Source organism: Myxine glutinosa, chromosome 9, assembly GCF_964187855.1.
Source record: "Myxine glutinosa chromosome 9, kmMyxGlut1.1, whole genome shotgun sequence".
NCBI lineage: Eukaryota > Metazoa > Chordata > Myxini > Myxiniformes > Myxinidae > Myxine > Myxine glutinosa.
Window position 1 is genome coordinate 38261627 of NC_136269.1, and position 23443 is coordinate 38285069.

Genomic DNA, 23443 nt, shown 5'->3' on the forward strand with positions numbered 1-23443 from the left:
AATCAGAGACAGCAGGGAGATACGCAGAGAGAGCAGGGAGATAAGCAGAGACAGCAGGGAGACACGCAGAGAGAGCAGGGAGATAAGCAGAGACAGCAGGGAGATGAGCAGAGAGAGCAGGGAGATAAGCAGAGACAGCAGGGAGATACGCAGAGAGAGCAGGGAGATAAGCAGAGACAGCAGGGAGATACGCAGAGAGAGCAGGGAGATAAGCAGAGACAGCAGGAAGATACGCAGAGACAGCAGGGAGATAAGCAGAGACAGCAGGGAGATACGCAGAGACAGCAGGGAGATACGCAGAGAGAGCAGGGAGATAAGCAGAGAGAGCAGGGAGATAAGCAGAGACAGCAGGGAGATACGCAGAGACAGCAGGGAGATCAGCAGAGACAGCAGGGAGATACGCAGAGAGAGCAGGGAGATAAGCAGAGACAGCAGGGAGATGAGCAGAGAGAGCAGGGAGATAAGCAGAGACAGCAGGGAGATACGCAGAGAGAGCAGGGAGATAAGCAGAGAGAGCAGGGAGATACGCAGAGACATCAGGGAGATAAGCAGAGACAGCAGGGAGACAATCAGAGACAGCAGGGAGATCAGCAGAGACAGCAGGGAGACAATCAGAGAGCAGGAAGAAAAGCAGAGACAGCAGGGAGATACGCAGAGAGAGCAGGGAGATAAGCAGAGACAGCAGGGAGACAATCAGAGACAGCAGGGAGACAATCAGAGACAGCAGGGAGATAAGCAGAGACAGCAGGGAGACACGCAGAGAGAGCAGGGAGATAAGCAGAGACAGCAGGGAGACAATCAGAGACAGCAGGGAGACAATCAGAGACAGCAGGGAGATACGCAGAGAGAGCAGGGAGATAAGCAGAGACAGCAGGGAGACACGCAGAGAGAGCAGGGAGATAAGCAGAGACAGCAGGGAGATGAGCAGAGAGAGCAGGGAGATAAGCAGAGACAGCAGGGAGATACGCAGAGAGAGCAGGGAGATAAGCAGAGACAGCAGGGAGATACGCAGAGAGAGCAGGGAGATAAGCAGAGACAGCAGGAAGATACGCAGAGACAGCAGGGAGATAAGCAGAGACAGCAGGGAGATACGCAGAGACAGCAGGGAGATACGCAGAGAGAGCAGGGAGATAAGCAGAGAGAGCAGGGAGATAAGCAGAGACAGCAGGGAGATACGCAGAGACAGCAGGGAGATCAGCAGAGACAGCAGGGAGATCAGCAGAGACAGCAGGGAGATAAGCAGAGACAGCAGGGAGATACGCAGAGACAGCAGGGAGATAAGCAGAGATACGCAGAGAGAGCAGGGAGATAAGCAGAGACAGCAGGGAGATAAGCAGAGACAGCAGGGAGATACGCAGAGAGAGCAGGGAGAAAAGCAGAGAGAGCAGGGAGAAAAGCAGAGGCAGCAGGGAGATACGCAGAGAGAGCAGGGAGATAAGCAGAGAGAGCAGGGAGATAAGCAGAGAGAGCAGGGAGATAAGCAGAGAGAGCAGGGAGATAAGCAGAGAGAGCAGGGAGATAAGCAGAGACAGCAGGGAGATAAGCAGAGACAGCAGGGAGATAAGCAGAGACAGCAGGGAGATAAGCAGAGACAGCAGGGAGATAAGCAGAGACAGCAGGGAGATAAGCAGAGACAGCAGGGAGATAAGCAGAGACAGCAGGGAGATAAGCAGAGAGAGCAGGGAGAAAAGCAGAGACAGCAGGGAGATACGCAGAGAGAGCAGGGAGATGAGCAGAGAGAGCAGGGAGATAAGCAGAGACAGCAGGGAGATATGCAGAGAGAGCAGGGAGATAAGCAGAGACAGCAGGGAGATACGCAGAGAGAGCAGGGAGATAAGCAGAGACAGCAGGGAGATACGCAGAGAGAGCAGGGAGATAAGCAGAGAGAGCAGGGAGAAAAGCAGAGACAGCAGGGAGATACGCAGAGAGAGCAGGGAGATAAGCAGAGACAGCAGGGAGATACGCAGAGAGAGCAGGGAGATAAGCAGAGACAGCAGGGAGATACGCAGAGACAGCAGGGAGATGAGCAGAGACAGCAGGTAGATGAGCAGAGAGAGCAGGGAGATAAGCAGAGACAGCAGGGAGATACGCAGAGAGAGCAGGGAGATAAGCAGAGACAGCAGGGAGATACGCAGAGAGAGCAGGGAGATAAGCAGAGACAGCAGGGAGATACGCAGAGACAGCAGGGAGATGAGCAGAGACAGCAGGGAGATAAGCAGAGAGAGCAGGGAGATATGCAGAGACAGCAGGGAGATGAGCAGAGAGAGCAGGGAGATAAGCAGAGACAGCAGGGAGATACACAGAGACAGCAGGGAGATGAGCAGAGACAGCAGGGAGATGAGCAGAGACAGCAGGGAATTAGCAGAGACAGCAGGGAGATAAGCAGAGACAGCAGGGAGATGAGCAGAGACAGCAGGGAGATGAGCAGAGACAGCAGGGAGATGAGCAGAGACAGCAGGGAGATGAGTAGAGACAGCAGGGAATGAGCAGAGACAGCAGGGAGATGAGCAGAGACAGCAGGGAGATAAGCAGAGACAGCAGGGAGATAAATAGAGACAGCAGGGAGATGAGCAGAGACAGCAGGGAGATGAGCAGAGACAGCAGGGAGACGAGCAGAGACAGCAGGGGGATAAGCATAGACAGCATGGAGACAAGCAGAGACAGCAGGTAGATAAGCAGAGACAGCAGGGAGACCAGCAGGGAGACAAGCAGAGACAGCAGGGAGACAAGCAGAGACAGCAGGGAGATACGCAGAGACAGCAGGGAGATAAGCAGAGACAGCAGGGAGATAAGCAGAGACAGCAGGGAGATATGCAGAGACAGCAGGGAGATAAGCAGAGACAGCAGGGAGACAAGCAGAGACCGCAGGGAGACAAGCAGAGACAGCAGGGAGACAAGCAGGGAGACAAGCAGAGACAGCAGGGAGACAAGCAGAGACAGCATGGAGACAAGCAGAGACAGCAGGGAGATACGCAGAGACAGCAGGGAGATGAGCAGAGACAGCAGGGAGATGAGCAGAGAGAGCAGGGAGATAAGCAGAGACAGCAGGGAGATACGCAGAGAGAGCAGGGAGATAAGCAGAGACAGCAGGGAGATACGCAGAGAGAGCAGGGAGATAAGCAGAGACAGCAGGGAGATATGCAGAGACAGCAGGGAGATGAGCAGAGACAGCAGGGAGATGAGCAGAGACAGCAGGGAGATGAGCAGAGACAGCAGGGAGATGAGCAGAGACAGCAGGGAGATAAGCAGAGAGAGCAGGGAGATATGCAGAGAGAGCAGGGAGATAAGCAGAGACAGCAGGGAGATACACAGAGACAGCAGGGAGATAAGCAGAGACAGCAGGGAGATGAGCAGAGACAGCAGGGAATGAGCAGAGACAGCAGGGAGATGAGCAGAGACAGCAGGGAGATGAGCAGAGACAGCAGGGAGCTGAGCAGAGACAGCAGGGAGCTGAGCAGAGACAGCAGGGAGATGAGCAGAGACAGCAGGGAGATAAGCAGAGACAGCAGGGAGATAAATAGAGACAGCAGGGAGATGAGCAGAGACAGCAGGGAGATGAGCAGAGACAGCAGGGAGATGAGCAGAGACAGCAGGGAGATGAGCAGAGACAGCAGGGAGACGAGCAGAGACAGCAGGGGGATAAGCATAGATAGCATGGAGACAAGCAGAGACAGCAGGGAGATAAGCAGAGACAGCAGGGAGACAAGCAGAGACAGCAGGGAGACAAGCAGAGACAGCAGGGAGACAAGCAGAGACAGCAGGGAGACAAGCAGAGACAGCAGGGAGATACGCAGAGACAGCAGGGAGATAAGCAGAGACAGCAGGGAGATAAGCAGAGACAGCAGGGAGATATGCAGAGACAGCAGGGAGACAAGCAGAGACAGCAGGGAGACAAGCAGAGACAGCAGGGAGACAAGCAGAGACAGCATGGAGACAAGCAGAGACAGCAGGGAGATAAGCAGAGACAGCAGGGAGATAAGCAGAGACAGCAGGGAGATAAGCAGAGACAGCAGGGAGATAAGCAGAGACAGCAGGGAGATAAGCAGAGACAGCAGGGAGATAAGCAGAGACAGCAGGGAGATAAGCAGAGACAGCAGGGAGATAAGCAGAGACAGCAGGGAGATAAGCAGAGACAGCAGGGAGATAAGCAGAGGCAGCAGGGAGATAAGCAGAGACAGCAGGGAGACAAGCAGAGACAGCAGGGAGACAAGCAGAGACAGCAGTGAGACAAGCAGAGACAGCAGGGAGACAAGCAGAGACAGCGGGGAGACGAGCGAGACAGCGGGGAGACGAGCCGAGACAGCGGGGAGACGAGCCGAGACATCGGGGAGACGTGCAGAGACGGCGGGGAGACGAGCAGAGACATCGGGGAGACGAGCAGAGACATCGGGGAGACGAGCAGAGACATCGGGGAGACGAGCAGAGACATCGGGGAGACGAGCAGAGACATCGGGGAGACGAGCAGAGACATCGGGGAGACGAGCAGAGACATCGGGGAGACGAGCAGAGACATCGGGGAGACGAGCAGAGACATCGGGGAGACGAGCAGAGACATCGGGGAGACGAGCAGAGACATCGGGGAGACGAGCAGAGACATCGGGGAGACGAGCAGAGACATCGGGGAGACGAGCAGAGAGGGAGACGAGCAGAGACATCGGGGAGACAAGCAGAGACAGCAGGGAGATTTTTTTTCTTTGATCCAATATGGCTGCCATATCCACATGAGCGATTACATCATAAAGTGAAAATTCTCTTATATAATTGTTGCATAGATCATGCTCAATAAATTTCAAAGTGATCAGACTAAGCGTTGTCCCTGTCAAATGATGACATCATAATTACGACACCAATGATGTCATCGTTAACAACACCTATTCTCTATGTGGAGTTCCTTACAATGAGCCATGTTTCAATTTTTTCCATGGAGCTGTTTTGAAGACATAGAGGTGTGACGTTTTTCAGTTTTTCCACGATGGCGCCTGTACCACGTGACCTATTACATTATAATAATTATTAAAATAGTCTACAGGAGGAGGTGCTCCTACGGTGAAGATTTAGAGTACACCAGACCAACAGTTTCTGGGAAAAAAAAGTAATACTGATCGGATGAAGCATTATACTTGTCGAATTATGACCATAATGAAGGCACTGGTGACAGCATCATTAACATGAACGTGTCTCGGCGCACCTCACCACACGTCGTTTCATAGCAATAGGCATCTTTGACCATTTCGGTGTCTTTTGGATGTTCAGGGTCTTTTGGGTCTTCATGGTGTTTTGGGTCTTTAGGGCCATTTGGGTCCTCAGGGTATTTTGGATCCGCTGGGCCTTTAAGGGTATTTTGGTTCTTTGGGGTGTTTTGGGTATTTGGGGCCTTCAGGGTGTTTTGGGTCTTTGGGGTATTTTGGGTCTTCGGGGTCTTTTGGAGCCTCTGGGCCTCTAAGGGTATTTTGGGTATTTGGGGTGTTTTGAGGCTTTGGGGTCTTTTGGGTCTTAAGGGTATTTTGGTTCCTCTGAGTCTTTAAGCATATTTTGGGTCTTTGGTGTGTTTTGGGGTATTCAGGGTGTTTTGGGTCTTCGGGCCATTTGGGTCTTCAGGGTCTTTTGGATCGTCTGGACCTTTAAGTATTTTGGGTTGGTTTTGGTCTTTGTGGTCTTCGGGGTCTTCAGGTTATTTTGGATATTCATTGTATTTAAGGGTCTTTTGGGTCTTCAGGGTATTTTGGGTCTTTGGGGTATTTTGGGCCTTCAGGGTGTTTATGGGTTTTCAGGGTCTTTAAGGGTCTTTAGAGTCTTCATGGTCTTTTGGGTCTTTATAAGGATCTTGGGGCCTTTTGGGTTTTTTTGGTCTTTGGAGTATTTTGGGTTTTCAACAATCTTCAGTGTCTTCGGGATATTTTGGGTGTTTGGGTTCATTGGGTCTTTTGGGTCTTCAGGGTATTTGGGTCTCTGGAGTCCTTGGGGTCTTCTGGGTCCTGGGGGTATTTTGGGTCCTCTGGGTCAATTGGGTCCTCGGTATTGTTTGGGTCTTTTTGATCCTTTGGGTCTTTTGGGTCTTCCGGGTATTTTGCGTGTTTGTGGTCCATTGGGTCTTTTGGTCTTTAGGTTATTTTGGGTCTTCAGGGTGTTTTCAGTCTTTTGGGTCTTTGGGGTCCTCAGGGTGTTTTGGGTGTTTTGGGTCTTTGGGGTATTTTAGGTGTTTGGGAACATTGGGTCTTCAGGGTCTTTTTGGTATTTTGGGTCTTCAAGATATTTTGGATCTTCAGAGTCCTTGGGGGTCTTCTGAGTCCTTGGGGGGGTCTTCTGAGTCCTTGGGGGGTCTTCTGAGTCCTTGGGGTATTTTGGGTCCTCTGTCATTTGGGTCCTTGGGGCGTTTGGGTCTTTTGGATCCTCAGGGTCTTTGGGGTATTTTGGGTGTTCGGGGTATTTTGGGTCTTCATGGTCTTCTGGGTCCTTTTAGGTCTTTCAACCGGTTGACACACAATCGTGTTCAAAGATTGCCGCTTAAACCCCCCCATTCAAATCCCTCCTAAAGCAGTACTCAAATCCTGTAAAACCTATCCTTATGAAGACGCACACGCACACGCACACGCACACACACACACACACGTACAAACACACACACACACACACACACACACACACACACACACACACACACACACACACACACACACACACACACACACACGTACTCCGTTTGGGGAATAAGATATGTTAATGATGATGTCATCGGTACTTTAATTATGACGTCATAATTCGACAAGTACAACGCTTGATTTGATCAGTATGATTTTTTTTTCTCTGCAATTCTTGGTCCGATTGACACTAAATTTTCACCATAGGAGGGCCGCCTCCTGTAAAATATTTTAATGATTATGACGTCATAGGTCACGTGGTACAGGCGCCATCTTGGAAAAACTTCGCACCTCTATATCTCTGAAACCACTCCATGGAAAAAATTGAGACCTGGCTCATTGTCACCGACTCCCCATGGGGAATAAGATATGTTGATGATGCCTCGATGATGTTGATGTTAATGAGGCATCGGTGCCTTCGTTATGACGTCATAATTCGCAAATACAACACTTATCCATCCGATCATTATTTAAAAGAATTCAGCAACTATTGGTCCGATGGACACGAAATTTTCACTGGAGGAGCGCCTCCTCCTTTAGAATATTGTAATGATAATCATGACGTCATATGTCATGTGTTACAGGCGCCATCTTGGAAAAACCGAAAAACGTTGCACCTCTATATCTCCAAAACCGTTCTATGGAAAAAATTGACACGTGGCTCATTGTAAATAACTCCATATGGGTAATCGGTGTTGTTAACCATGACGTCATTGGTGCCATAATTATGACGTCATAATTCGACAGGGACAAGGCTTAGTCTGATCAGTTTGAAATTTAGTAAGCATGATCTATGCAAGAATTATTTAGAGAATTTACATTCATTATGTCATTGCTCACGTGGTCTGGCAGCCATATTGGATCATAAAAAGAAAAGAAACATTCAAAAAATGAAGAGTTGGCTCACACCAAATTGACTGCTCCGGGTAAGTATTCTATGAATACCATCTAGTTGTTTTATGTGTCCGTTTATGTTTTTTGGGTTTAAGTGCTAATGTGTGTTTAATGTGCAAGCTCTTACACGAGCCTCGGAAAAAAAAAGGGTTCTTTCAGGTATGATCAGTTTGATTGTAATTTTCTAAAGGTGGTTAATGTGTGCTACAAGCTTCCATTTTAGTTCTGTTTTGGGCATTCTGGTGCATGTTATTTTACCTGTGTTTATGCAGGATATAAATCATGTGGTTTAACTCAGCACTTATTAAAGTTTTATGCGGCCGATGAAGTTGCTGAACTAAAACACAATTGGTTCATAAAACATCAAATAAGTGCTAGGTTGAAACACAGTTTATATCCTACACAGGCCAAGGAAAAACAGCATTCATCAGAATACCCAGGATAGAACTGAAATATAATTATAGGATGAATGGGGTAGGAGCAGTACTTTTAAGTTAGAGGAACTCGTACTAGCGTTGTAAACAAGAAAAAGAGCAATCAGAGATTGCAAACCCTCGCCAGGATGTATTTTCAGTGGTTTTTAAAGCTTTTTTGTTAAAACAAATATGGCGGCCGAACCACATGACCGATGTCGTCATCACAATTTATTTTTTTCCCCTTTTTTTAAATACAGGATCGAGGCTCATGAAAGAGCTAACATCTATCACACAAAAAATCAAACAGACACACAAAGTATATAAAAAGGGTAGTGGTAGACAAGATGGGGAGAGAACGGGAAGCACACAAACAACATTTGAGAGCAGGGACATTGGGAGATCTGTGGGAGGGAGAGGGCTTGGGGGGAGTAGGTGTGGGAAGGGGAGGGGAGGGGTGGGAGAAGAATAAAACACAAGGACACTGCAAGGACTTCCAGGAAGGAAGTTGGTATTTCAAAAAAGTGAATCTGGGGTGAAATTAGCAGGGGTAGAAAAGATCAAGGTTTTGGATGGGGGAAGATAAGAGATGGTGGTGAACAGCTGTTTTAGAGACCTGGAGGGAGGAGTGGGATTGAAGAGAGTGACGGAGTTTGTTCCAGAGGCGGTAGAAAAGAGGAATGAAGGAGTGAAGGTGAGCAGAGAGTCTTAATTTTGGCAGTTTAACCAAAAGAGGGTTGCAGGCAGATCTTGTGCGACCTGTAGGAATAATTGGGGGACAGAGCCCAGAGAGAGCTGGGGGAGCAAGGCCGGAGAGGAGTCGGTAAAAGACAGAAAGACCACAAACCTGCCTGTGGTGAGTAAGTGAAAGGCCCTCGGAGGTAGCTTCATCACGGGAGATTCCAATGATTCTGAACGCTTTGGTTTCAACAGCATGAAGACGAGCTAGGTGTGAGGCAGGAGCACCAGCCCAGAGGGGAGAGCAGCATTCCATTGAGCTGCGCATGAAAGCCTTGTATGTGGTGAGGAGCTCAGGTGTGCCAAGGAAGGACTTCGCACGACGGAGGATGCCCAGTCGGCGACTGGCTTTGGAGGCCAGATTTGAAATGTGGTTTTCCCAGGAAAGATCATGGCAGATAGTGAGACCCAAAAGCTTGAGTGACAGAACTTCTTGGAGAGGATTATTCAGAAAGTGGATGGGAGGGTTGTCCAGTCGGTCTTTTCGGAGAGACATCGTAAGAGTGTGAGATTTGTCAGGATTGAAAGACATGTTCCACTTGTTTGCCCAGTCAGTGATTTTGTCCAGGTCTTCAGAGAGTGAGGAGGCTGCAGACTGCCGATCTTTGGGATGAGGAATGGAGCGGCAGAGAGTGGAGTCATCAGCAAAGAGATAGAGAGGATTTTCAAGAGAGTCGGAGAGATCATTGATGAAGACCAGAAAAAGCACAGGGCCCAGAACACTGCCTTGGGGAACTCCAGCCTGAACAGGAAGAGGAGATGAGAGAAACCCATTCAGGGCCACACGTTGACCGACTAGAGAGGAAGTCCGCCAGCCATGCGTGGAGATTTCCATGGATACCAAAGGAGGAGAGTTTGGTGAGCAGAGCGGGGTGCCAGACCGTATCGAAGGCACGTGATATGTCGAGGGAGACAGCTCTAATTTCCTGTTTGGCATTGAGGACCTCCATCCATTGTTGAGACAGCAGAAGCAGCATGTCCAGAGTAGAGTAACCTGGTCTGAAACCAAATTGATGATCAGAGATCAAGCCATTGGAGAAGAGGAAAGATTTCATATCCGAAGCAATGACGGATTCCATGACTTTGCTGATAATTGGGAGAAGGCTGATTGGTCTGTAGTTGCTAGGATCTGTTTTTGCACCTTTTTTTGTGTAAAGCGGTGATGTTGGCTGAGGGTGAAGAGAACAGAGAGAGGGAGTGAAAGAGAGGAACAACAGGATTTTAGGACCCGTGGGCTGATGCCGTCAGGTCCAGTTGCAGAATCAGAGTCGAGGGTTGACAGAAACTTTTCCACCTTATCAGAAGGAAAGGACACAGAGTCCAGGAGCAGCTGGGTACGACTGGGTACAGTGGGTACAGAGAGGGATGGGTTTGGGACACAAGATTTAGAGGCAAACACAGAGTTGAGGCATTCAGCTTTTTCACGTGCGGAGTCAGCTGTGTAGCCGTTTGAGGTAAGGGAGGGGATGGAGGGGGAACAAACACCAGAAACAGATTTGACCAGACGCCACCAGGATTTGGAAGAGGGAGACAGATAAGAGAGTTCGGTCTCCAGACAAACAACAAACACAACATGCATTTTAAGGCAATTTTCCCTGCTCGAGCGGCCAGAACGGAGAGATATTGTTTCCTGCCTCTCCTGAGGGTGGACACACACTTGTTTCGGGCTTTGTGAAAGGAAATGAGATTTCCTTCCGTTGGATTTGCTTTCCAGGAGACGAAGGCAAGTTGTTTCTGGGCAACAGCCTCACCACAAGCTTCAGTGTACCATGGACGGGAGGAAGGGTATGACAACTGAAGACGAGATGGGATAAATCTGTGCATGAGAGAGAGCAATTTACTTTGGAAGAATTCCCAGGATGAGTTGATGTCAGAGGTGGTAGAGATGAGAGACCAGTCCAGATGATTGATGGCTGCTTGAAGACCGTGCCAGTTGGCCTGAGTGAAATGCCAGACTCGTCGACGCTGAGGAGGCTCCCTGAGAATGGTCAGAGAGATGTCCACTTTAACAAGCACATGATCAGATGAGCCGATTGGAGCAGAAGAAGAGCAGCAGACATTTTCAGGGAAGTTAATCATAACCAAGTCCAGAAGAGAAGATGCTCCGTTGACTGAGATCCGGGTCGGGAAATTGACAGATTGTGTCAATCCCAGTGAGTCGCAGAAGTCCTTTGCTGAGGAGCCATGGCTGGTGAGAGAGTTACCCACACCCAGCCAACTGGCATGGTGACAATTGAAATCACCACATATGAGGAAGAGAGAGTTGGGATGAGTAGATAGAAGTTGGTCCATATTATCAGACAGCGAGATGAAGATGGAGTCATCACTGTTTGGTGGACGGTACAACACACATATGAACAAGAGGTGGGAGCGAAGGGGAAGCCGCAGCCAGAGGTATTCCTGGGGGTGAGGTGGAGAGAGGGCAGTGCAGGGCGAGTGAGAAAGAGAGTTTTTGATAAAGATTGTAACCCCACCTACAGGACGAGGCTCAGGTCTATCATACCGGAGGAGGGAGTAACCCGGGAGAGATACTAAGGAATCAGAGACATCATGAAGGAGGAAAGTTTCTGTTCAGCAGATCACGTCTGGTTTGTCAGAAGCAACCTGTATGGAGAGATCAGTTACGTTTGAACGAAGGCCCCAGATGGTTGAGGTCCATACCGTTGATGAAGAGGAAGGGGGAGCATCGGATACAGAACAGGGGGGAGGAGGGGTAGGGTAAGATATGGAAGAGGAGGAAGAGGTAGGGAGAGCTGTTGAAGGTGTGTCAGAGATTTCAGAATAGCTCTGAGAAAGGGAAGGATGGGGCGGACAAAAGGTTTGATGGTGATTGGGTGAGGCACAATGAGGTGTTATTTGAGGAGGGGGAAGAGCGAAGCAGGAGGTTGGGGGAGATGGAGGTGAGAGTTGGAAGGGGGAAGAAGCGGGGAGGGCGCTTTGAGGAGGAAGGGTGAGAGGGGGGAAAAGGACAAGAAATGAGCGTGGGGAGATTTGAAGGGGAGGGGCGAGGGGGGAGTTTATGAGGGGAGGGGTTAGGGGGGAGTTTAGGAGGGGAGGGATTTGAAAGGGATGGCAGATGGGGGAGATTTGGAGGGGAGGGGTGAGGGGGGAGTCTAGGAGGGGAGGGGTGTGGGGGGAGTTTTGGAGGGAAGGGGCAAGGGGGGAGATTTGAAAGGGATGGGTGATGGGGAGGAACCATCACCTGGAGATAAACCTGCATGACAGGTTTTGCGGTTGATTCTGAAGAGAATCGTTGGAGTGCCGTTACGTCTCGAGTCCGAGCCGGTTGGCCATTTTGCCTCACGCCAGATTTCGGATCGTTCCAGGCTTTTCAACTCGCTTCAACCATTTCACCGCATCCAGACGTTAACCTGGTGTGTGTGTGTGTAACGTGGATTTTGAGTGGGAATTTGCGGTTCGCCGATTGGGAGCCGTTTGAACGTCCATACTCGAAGGTGTGATTTCCCAGTTGCCTCTTGAGGGTACCTTTGCCCATCTTTGGCAGTGTGACTGTCAACCAAACGGGATTCTGGTCTCGATACAACATCGTTCTGACGATCACTGGAGCGTGGATCGACCTTGGTTTGAAGCTGGGACAGAGACATTGGGAATGTTCTTTTCGCTCACTTGGAGCACAGTGAGTTATATTGTACGAAACTGATGGTACCATCATAGGAATGATATATTGGTTGTACAATTTATTAATACTAGCCGAAACCCGTGGAACATCCACGGAAGGGAGGATGTGGTGTATGGATAGAGTGTACCATTATGGATGGCATAGGGGATTTGCTTGTCCGAGTGAGAGTTAGGAAGAAAGATGAGAAAGAAGAGTGCGTATATGAACAACGTATTTATTGCAAGCTACTTAAATGACAACGCTACGATATACTTTTGAAAAATGAATGGATTCGTAATAGGAATCAGCATAGCACCACTCTGGCCACACTGGCACAGTGGTATGTGTCAATGGAAAGGAACAGCAGTAGAACCATAGACTTTAAAAAAATGAACGGATTAGTAAATCGACTGGCTTACCAATGCGCCAGTATGGGGCTAATTCGTCAATGTCAAGGCAGAGCAGTAGGAATATAATACAATGAACGCAGTATCAGAGGTTGAAATTATTTTAAAACTTCTGGATAAACAATGTTTGGGGTAATAGTCAAGCCTCTGACGACTCCTTGCGTACTCGTATTATCAACCTTGATATACACATCTTTGAACGACCGTGCTCTTGAACATGCCACATATAACTGGCCGTGGGAGAAGACAGGAGCAGGCAAATAGATACCCAGTTTACGGAATGTTTGGCCCTGTGCTTTATTTATGGTCATTGAATATGCCAGCCGAACAGGAAACTGAGTTCGCTGTAGAACGAAGGGTAAACTGGCATCAGATGGGGTGAGTCTGATACGGGGTATAAGAGCACGTTGTCCCTGGTGGGCACCTGTTAGTATTTCTGCATCAAGTACGTGAGAATGAAGGTGGTGAAGGCGAAGTCTAGTGCCATTGCAAAGACCTTGACGAATATCGAGATTCCTGAGAAGCATTATAATAGCCCTGGTTTGAGGCTTAGACGGTGGGGCGGCATCCCCGAAGATGTTATGCTGTTGAGAAACTCAATTGGATAGCTCTGAGCCTCTTCATTGTCATCAGAAATGGTGCAATCAGTGCTGTAGTAGACTGTCTTTGGACCAGGAATTCTGTCCAAGACCTCATCATTTAGCTTCAGAGTATGTTCGTTGGTGGGGCTCAGAATAACCGTTTGAGCAAGATTTGTTTCTGGCACATCATCGAAAACATAGTCAATTATTTTTCCCTTTACAATGTTAAATTGGGAGGGAAGTGCGATACATTCCGGGTGAGTGTCGGGGAAAGGCTTGTGAAGTTGACCATTGCCAAGTTCAATCAGCCACTTAGTGAAATCTTGTTGGTCCTCATTGGCTCGCATGTTTTTCCACAGTTTTACAACAGTACAATGGTGCCAAAGATGAGAACGTTTCAGACAGTTTTCGACAATGACTGCACGCGGCTTCCTCGGGACAACTGGAAGTACCTGTCTGAAGTCACCACCAAGAAGAAATTTTTTTCAACTGAAGGGAATGTCTGTAGCAGTTATATCTCTCAGTGCTATATCGATGGCATTGAGAGCATGTAAGGGGACCATTGATGTTTCATCAACAATAAACATGGTGACTGATCGAAGCAATTCAGCATGGGCAGAGTTTGGTGCTATATTGCAGGTAGACGTATCAATGATAGGGACTGGAAGCTTGAACAGATTGTGAACAGTCCGACCACCGTTGAGCAGTGTGGCGGCAATGCCTGTCCATGCACTTGAAGCAACTCTGAGATTCTGACCACGGAGAAATGAAATCAACGTATTGTAAAGCATAGTTTTGCCACTACCGCCAGGACCATCGAGAAAATAACAGCGAGGTCGTGGCGGTGATTTACTCTGAACCTCCACCACTGCAGCACACACAGCATCGAATAGCACCTTCTGTTCAGTGTTCAGAAGGAGTATCTGTGCTTTTGCCATTTCAGTGTGTGGAAAGGAACCATATTCGGAGTCTAATTCAGCTTCGTCTGGGAGATTCGGAAAACCTAAAGCAGCACAAGTAAGACCAGCATCGAGTAATATTGCTTGAACGTGTTGCAGACCACGCAATTCAGCCACTTGTAAATCACTGGAACGACGAAAGTCCTCAATGAGCGATTCTCTGTGCTTTAGCCAAAGTGTCACTGGATCTTGTGGCTGACAATGGATGCATATTGTGGCAAAGAGGGACCTCAATTCACAAGGCATTCGGAATGAAGAAGCCTGTGTTAGTGCACTGTCCCATTCATCATCGTCTGACAAAAGGTGACGCATAAGACAGGCATCCTTGAATAAAGATGCCATGACGCCACCAACAGTTTTAATGTCATCGAAACAGGTAGCCCCAGGTACATGTAAAAGCAGTAGACGAAAACAGTATCGCTCCATGTCTTTGGGACCGACAGTGTACATGCAAGCTATGACTTTATCTCCGCCACGCTTCCGAGCCTGCCACATTTTGTCAGATGTGAAGACATAATGGTTGGGAATTTCAGTGTAAATCCACTGCCGCGCACTTTCATCATGCGAATTGAGTAGAAACCACGCAGTTAGCATGGTACGAGTATCGCTGGCTCTTTGTGCTGCCTCTTGCTCATGCCCTTGCTCAAAATATACTGGTTGTTGACGGGGAAGATGAACAGGCAATCGAATAACGGAGTGTGACTGCTGATGCATATGGAACTCGGAAAGTCGCCCGAAGGCCTCTGGAGCACTAACATACCTCGCATCGACGTAGGTCGATATTTTGTCATGAGTGAGTTCGTTAGTCTGTCTAACTTCAACATTAGCACAATCATGCCCCTTGTATATGTATTTGAACAAATACTTGACACTTTTGACCGACATGCATGCTTCAATATTGATATGTGCATTGTATTTCTTGGAAAGTCATGGGTTATATGGAACAACCCATCTGTTATCTACCTGCACATTACGAATCTTGATTGTGCGTCCATTATCCCAGCGTCTGTAGTGGGGATAACCATCAGCAGTAATCGTGGTTTGTTGCTGAAATTGTTTTGAATAGTCTTTGGTGCAAACCCCACTGTCCATGCAGACTGATCGGGGATTGAGTATCCCACATGGTCCGTGAATCATGGTTGATTTGACAACCTCATAAAGCTGGGCTTGTATGGCTGGATCTGGAATTTCTGCACATATAGGCGAGTCAATGTCCTCTGAATGCCGCAACTTACTTTCTGCATCAAGTACAATGAGTAAATGACAGTGCGGTAAGCCTCGTTTTTGATATTCGATAACATGGACAGTAGCGACTGGTTTACCCAATACATGACGTACTTTTATGTCAGCAAGACGTGCATCCAGGTGACGTTTGAAAACTTGAGGAACCAAATCGGGTCGAATCTCTACTCTCTGACCTTGACCCAAGTTTTCGGTTATTTCCTTGCATTTCGAATTGCAAGTAAAAGTAAGAAAAAGGTCAAGCTTGCCATACTTGGAGATGATAGCCATTGCGTCTTGGTATTTCTGTGCCATGGCCCGAGGACTACCTTGGAATGGTGAAGGCAATATGACAATTTTACCAGGAGACAATGCTGACAATTCGGCTTGTCGACCAACGTGATCCATCAATCCCTGATAAAGTTATACGCGTAGAGACGATTGATTACGACGGATGAAGTCCAGGCGAGATGCTTCAGTTTTGACATAACAGTCAACCAAGTACTGTTGAAAAAGTTTCCCACCAGAGTGGATGGGACTAAAGCCACGTCGAACTGCACATCGGTATGCATAGAACTGTAGCATAGTTACCCTGTACCTCTTTGCAGTTTGGCGCTGAGAGCAATGTTTCATATCTAGTGACCATCCAAGGTCTCCTCGCGGAAATAAAAGAGGATACACCATGCGGTCCATATTAGAAGACATGTAAGAAATATTGCGAGGAGCATCACCACGTGGGTACACAACAATGTCTCTTTGGGAGGTGGAGCACCATTGTCACCGACGAAAATAACAGCCACTTCGTCATGACGGGGCTCGTAGCGGCGCTGGTCACCACCCAGCTTCATGTACATGGTGACGCTTGTTGGAGGAGTACCACGTTCAGTGGCCTCTCTTGCTTGCGCCTGTTCAACTTGACGCATATTCTTATAAGCAGCAATGTAAGGGTTAAGCTGTGTAAGACAATTGTTTATGAGACTCGTAACATCACGTCGACAATTTTGATTGTGCTGATTTTTCATTCTCTTTTCAATAGCTAGATCGCCTTCTAGAATATACAATTGGCTGTAAACGGGTTCTGCACCTGGTTCAGGGTGAAGGGAACCGGTTTGGTGATAAATCTGACCATGGATGCGAAAACAATTTGGGCCTAGACCTGGTGGCGTAGCCAATTGGGCACCGAGCGACGCCAGAGCAAAAGCGCTATTATACTGTCGAATATGTTCTAAAACGTTTTTGCTTCTGTCATCAGTACCCAGAAATAAATTTTTCAATACAGATGGATACGGATGTAGTGGTGGAAGTTCAACTTTACCATTGTGGCAGCAGTTTAATGCTTCCTTCGGGAAACGAAGAGCTGCACAGTACTCGCAAACATTGTCCATTGTTCCAGAAAAGAATTGTTCTACCTGAGGAAACATTTGACGGCCGAGGAATCGACTGTTTGAGCGGTGTGGTTGATCCATGGCAGTAGACGCTTCATTGCCATGTTCAGGGGCTTTGGCAGTGGAGTGGTGTGGTTGATCCATGGCAGTAGAGGCTTCATTGCAGTGTTCAGGGGCTTTGGCAGTGCAGCGTTCAGACTGCCTTTGATGCCTGGTCCTGAGGTTCCTTCCCCTGCCTTCTAGCTGTCTCTTTCGCGGCATCTGAAAAGTATTTTTTATGAGACTCTATATGGTGTGGGTTGGATTTGTGTGAACAAAATCAAGAAAAAGGCGACACTTTGTAGAATCCAACTTACACTGTGTATAAAGTGTCGCCTCCTGACTTTGTATTTTATATTGTTAGAGACATAACAAACATTAAATAACATAGCCACATACCAAAAACGTGAATTTTCAATTTTCACTTGTGCAAAAATGCTGCTCACAATTACATCGCCTGTGCGTCGGCCTGTGATTGAGCCAGAGAGTTGGCCTGTGAGTCAACTTCCTTTCCAATGTCTGCAAGAATTGAAATACTGATTGTGAATGTGTAAAATTATATGAAAGAAGAACATGCATATCAATAGACGATGCCATTGAAAAGGAGAGCAGCTGTCAATAGAAAAGGATGTCTGACTTGTCAATTTGACATTATTGCACAGGAAATGACAAACAAAGAAACAGTTCATTTCCATCGGGTAATATTACGATGAGAGATCAGCTGATACCTTTATTATGTCCATCAGCATCCATGGCACTTAGAAAAAAAAAACGTGGCATCAGCCAGCCGCAGCCAACTATCACGTACCGTCTCGAAGTCAATGCCATCCTTTTATCTCTTCGTATACAACTCACTGATTTCTACCTTATCGTGAACAGGGTAAAGCCTACTTTGATAATCATGAACGGTGGCAGATGCAGGAGTTGGTGAAACGAAAGGGGGGGGGGGGGAGGGGGGCTGATCATGACCTACCCTACGCCACATGGCCTACACCATTTGCTGAGATCATGGCCACAACGGAAACACAACAACTGGATAGGTAGGGCCTAGGCCTACGCCTACTTTTCGTCACTCGGCGAAGTACACTTTGTTTTAAGCTTTCAGAAGCTGAAGCCTTGGTATTTATTGCTTTATATGATACTGATGGGCTGCTGATCGGTTTCACTTTGTTGTAATCACAGTATATGGAAGAAATTATGGTAAACCCACCTGATGAGGTTAGCGTACACCGCGATCGACGACACCGGCACAAATGCATGCTCTGGATTGTCCACTCAGTGGACGGCTTGCTGTCGCCTTCGACTGTCCAATCAGCGGACGGCTTGCTTCGCCTTCACCCAACAGACGCCAATAAGATGGCGTCGTATCGGCAGTTAATCGGATGCTTTTGGGCCCCAAAGTCAACTAATGCAGATATTTCGAGCATGGCTGTACGTGATAAACAAAGAGCGCGGTTGGAAGAAATTATGGTAAACCCACCTGATGAGGTTAGCGTACACCGCGATCGACGACACCGGCACAAATGCATGCTCTGGATTGTCCACTCAGTGGACGGCTTGCTTTCGCCTTCGCCTGTCCAATCAGCGGACGGCTTGCTTCGCCTTCACCCAGCAGACGCCAATACGATGGCGTCGTATCGGCAGTTAATCGGATGCTTTTGGGCCCCAAAGTCGACTAATTCAGATTTTTAGAGTATGGCTGTACGTGATAAACAAGGAGCGCGGTTGGAAGAAATTATGGTAAACCCACCTGATGAGGTTAGCGTACACCGCGATCGACGACACCGGCACAAATGCATGCTCAGGATTGTCCACTCAGTGGACGGCTTGCTGTCGCCTTCGACTGTCCAATCAGCGGACGGCTTGCTTCGCCTTCACCCAGCAGACGCCAATAAGATGGCGTCGTATCAGCAGTTAATCGGATGCTTTTGGGCCCCAACGTCGGCTAATTCAGATTTTTCGAGTATGGCTGTACGTGATGAACAAAGAGCGCGGTTCGTAGATCGTAAATCCATTAGTGCCGTGGGCATCGGGTCACTGGGTGCGGCGTAAAAGGGATAACAAAGTCGAGTCCTTACGCTATTATTATTAATAATAATATTGTTGTTGCTGTTATTCTTGTGTGACCTTAATACAATACTTGCTTGTTGGTAACAATTGGTGTGGTTTCACCATTGATCTTTGACACACAGAATAACACATCTTTCTGCCGTGACTCTTCTCGGGGCTCGGAGGTACACCGTGACCGGGGTTTGGGGAGGAGCACGTAACAGAAATTTGGGGCGTCGTCCGGGATAGAATTCCCTAACATTCCCAAAATTCCCAAATTTGGAATTTTCTAACATTCCCAAATTTATCAAAAAATTGATTTTTTTTTGTGTGTGAAGGTTAACAGGTGCTAACTGATAGTCACCATGGTGTTTGACGCAGAAAGGTTTGCGGCATCCCCTAATGAGGCACAGTTCCAGGCGTTAAAAAGATCGGAACTCATGATATTGGCCAAATATTTTAACTTGGTGGTCCGAGTTAGTATGAAGAAAGCTGAGATTCAGACATTGGTGGTGGAGTCTCTTGTGGGACAAGGAACATGGGAAGAGGTAGCCTTGGATTGGTTACCCGAGGAGAAAGGAAATGTGTGGCTCCGGAAAATGGAGATGCAACTGCAGAGCCAGGAAAGTTTAAAGGAGTTGGAATGGAAAGCCGAGGAAAGACGAGCAAAGGAAAGAGCAGAACAGGAACGAGAACTCGAGGAAAGAAGAGCAGAGGAAAGGAGAGCTGAAAAGGAACTCGAGGAGAGAAGAGCAGAGGAAAGGAGAGCTGAAGAAGAAAGAAGAGCAGAGGAAAGGAGAGCCGAAAGGAGAGCCGAAAGGGAGTTAAAGGAATGGGACATGGAGTATCAGAAGGAACTTAAACTCAAGGAGCTGGAATTACTGGGAGAATGGAGAGAAGTAGTATCCATGCCGGCTAGTTCGACAACTAGTGAGAACTCTTGGGATGTTGGTCGGCATGTGAGGCTGGTTCCACCCTTCAATGAAAAGGAGGTAGCCAAGTTTTTTTTTTACATTTTGAAAAGGTGGCTCAAATGCTAAAATGGCCTGTTGGGGTCCTTGACTATGTTAGTGCAAAGTGTTCTGGTGGGTAAAGCTCAAGATATATTTTCGGCTTTACCGATTGACCAATGTGCAGATGATGAGATAGTGAAGAAAGCCATTCTCAAAGCCTATGAATTGGTCCCTGAAGCTTACCGGCAAAAATTCAGGAATGCCAGGAAGAGGGAGAGTGAGACCCATGTGGAGTTTGCCACAATGAAGGAAACCATGTTTGATAGGTGGTGTGACTTGAAGGAGGTTGGAAAAGACTTCAACCTGTTATGACAATTGATATTGGTGGAGGAATTCAAACAGTGTGTCCACGTGGACATTAAAGTACATCTGTATGAGAAGAAAGTACCAGAGTTGTATGAGGCAGCAACAGTGGCAGATGACTATGCCTTGACACACAGGATGGGGTTCCACAAACCTAACTTTCCCACCTTGAGTTAGCCAGGGGAGTTATGGTAAATCAGGTTCGGAGAACTGATTTTCATGGAGGCTGCCTAGAGAGGACTATGGGGACAAATCTGATACCGCGACTTTTAGGGGTCAGAAGACTACAGTTCCAAGACAGACTTATCTTCCGGGGGGCCCGAGGCAGACCACGAGTTTTTCCTCCGGGCCTACTTGCGCTTTTTGCAAGAAACCTGGACATTTGATGTCCCAATGTTACACCCTGAAAAGGAAAAATCAGCAGCGGAGTCAAACTCGTGCAACTCCGAATGCATTGGCAAATGCGAGAAATCGTCCTTAGAGGACAGTGCCTTGTGAAGGTTCCCATGCCAAAGTTATGGCATCACAGAACGACCTTGTCCAAGAGGGTTACAAACCTTTTATTTCAGAGGGGTTTGTGTCACTGTTACCAATCAGAGGGGTTTGTGACACAACCTTGTCCAAGAGGGTTACAAACCTTTTATTTCAGAGGGGGTTGTGTCACTGGATGGGGACTTAACGAGCCAGGGACCTGTTAGGGTATTGAGGGACACAGGAGCACATCAATCTTTGATGCTTGAGGGCATTTTGCCATTGTCAGAGAAGACGGCAACTGGTGTTCGTGTTCTTTTACAGGGGGTTGGTGGCTATGTTAAAGCTCCTCTTCATTTCATCCATTTGAAGTCTGATTTGGTGTCAGGACCGGTCACCGTAGGTTTACAAGCCACTCTTCCTGTAGAGGGAATCTCTTTTATTATCGGGAATGATTTGGCCGGTGGTCGAGTTTCTGGTAATCCGATGTTGGTTGAAAAGCCCAGTATGGAAAATAACGCAGCACAGTTAGAGCAGGAGAATCCTGGTATCTTTGCATGCTGTGCAGTGACTCGTGCTATGGGTAGGAAGTGCTCTGAATAGAAGGAGAAGGAAGGTGATGTGGATTTGGGTTCCTTCGTGATATTGGAGGAAAAGTCTGGAAGAGATAATAGGAAAGGGAGTGACATCAAGGAACTGAAGGAAAAGGTGGCATCTGGAACAAAAGAGGAAATGGAGTGTCCGTTGGAGACATCTGGGAATGAGGTTGAACAAACGGTGCTGGTCCGAAAGAGACTTGTTGAAGAACAACACAGAGATTCGGAGATCCGGAGTTTAATTGGTAAAGCCGTTGTTTTTTTTTTGGTTTTTTTGTTTTTGTATACAAGATCGAGGCTCGTGAAAGAGCGAACATTAATCACACAGAAAGACAAACCGACACATAAAACAAATAACATCGGGAGTGGTAGACAAGATGGGGAGACAGGGGGAAGGACACAAACACAACATTTGAGAGCAGGGACCAAGAGACATGGAGACATCGAGATATCTGTGGGAGGGAGAGGGCTTTGGGGGGGAGGCATGGGAAGGGGAGGGGGGGGTGGGAGAGGTATAAAACATATGGACACTGCCAAGACTTCCAGGAAAGAAGTTGGAATTTCAAACAAGGTGGATCTGGGGTGAATTAGTGGGGGTAGAAAAGATCAAGGTTTTGGATGGGGGAAGATAAGAGATGGTGGTGAACAGCTGTTTTAAAGACCTGGAGGGAGGAGTGGGATTGAAGGGAGTGTGGGAGTTTGTTCCAGAGGCGGGAGAAAAGAGGAATGAAAGAGTGAAGGTGAGCAGAGAGCCGAGATTTCGGCAGTTTAACCATCAGAGGGTTGCTGGCAAATCTTGTGCGACCTGTAGGAATATTTGGGGGACAGAGCACAGAGAGAGCTGGGGGAGCAAGGCCGGAGAGGAGTCGGTAGAAGACAGAAAGACCACCTACCTGCCTGCGGTGAGTGAGTGAAAGACCCTCAGAGATAGCTTCATCGCGGAAGATTCCAATGATTCTGAAAGCTTTGGTTTCAACAGCGTGAAGCCGAGCTGGGTGTGAGGCAGGAGTACCAGCCTATAGGGGAGAACAGTATTCCATTGAGCTGCGGATGAAAGCCTTGTATGTGGTGAGGAGCTCAGGTGTGCCTAGGAAGGACTTCGCACGACGGAGGATGCCCAGTCGGCGACTGGCTTTGGAGGCCAGCTTGGAAATGTGGTTTTCCCAAGAAAGATCATGGCAGATAGTGAGACCCAAAAGCTTGAGCGACAGAACTTATTGGAGAGGATTGTTGAGAAAGTAGATGGGAGGGTTGTCCAGTCGATCTTTTCGGAGAGACATAGTAAGAGTGTGAGATTTGTCAGGATTGAAAGACATGTTCTACTTGTTTGACCAGTCTGTGATTTTGTCCAGGTCTTCAGAGAGTGAGGAAGGTGCAGACTGCCGATCTGAGGGAAGAGGAATGGAGCGGCAGAGAGTGGAGTCATCAGCAAAGAGATAGAGAGGATTTTCCAGAGAGTCGGAGAGATCATTGATAAAGACCAGAAAAAGCACAGGGCCCAGCACACTGCCTTGGGGAACTCCAGCCTGAACAGGAAGGGGAGATGAGAGAAACATTACAGAAGAAGTTCTGTAAACCTTTCCAGAAGATTACAGAAGAGAAACATTACAGAAGAAGTGTAGAACTTCTGTAAACCGTTACAGAAGAAGAGGCTGTGAAGATACCTGTTGGTTACTTCATGAAAGGGGAAATACTCATGAGAAAATGGAGACCACCAGAGGTGCCAGCAAACAATGAGTGTAAAGTTCATTACCAAATTGTGGTGCCACCGCCGTACCGGAAGGAGATATTGAGTTTGGCGCATGAGACACCTTTGGCCGGACACCTTGGAGTGAACAAGACATGTGACAGAATATTGATACATTTTTTCTGGCCAGGATTGCGACGTGATGTGGCGGAGTTCTGTAAATCTTGCCACTCTTGCCAGCTGGTGGGAAAACCTAATCGGAAAGTCCCATCCGCACCTTTAAAACCAATTCCAGCTTTTGAAGAGCCATTCAGCCATGTCATTATTGACTGTGTCGGCCCTTTATCTAAAACTAAGGCTGGACATCAGTATTTGCTGACCATCATGTGCGCTCCCACAAGGTTCCCAGAGGCAGTGCCTCTTAGAAAAA

At 47.9% G+C, this 23443-nt stretch overlaps 1 pseudogene; it reads right to left on the bottom strand.

The window, feature by feature from the left end:
• Nucleotides 1-13775: 13775 nt before the first annotated feature.
• On the bottom strand, nt 13776-16163 carry LOC137435780 (uncharacterized; annotated as a pseudogene).
• Between the last annotated feature and the right edge of the window lie 7280 nt (nt 16164-23443).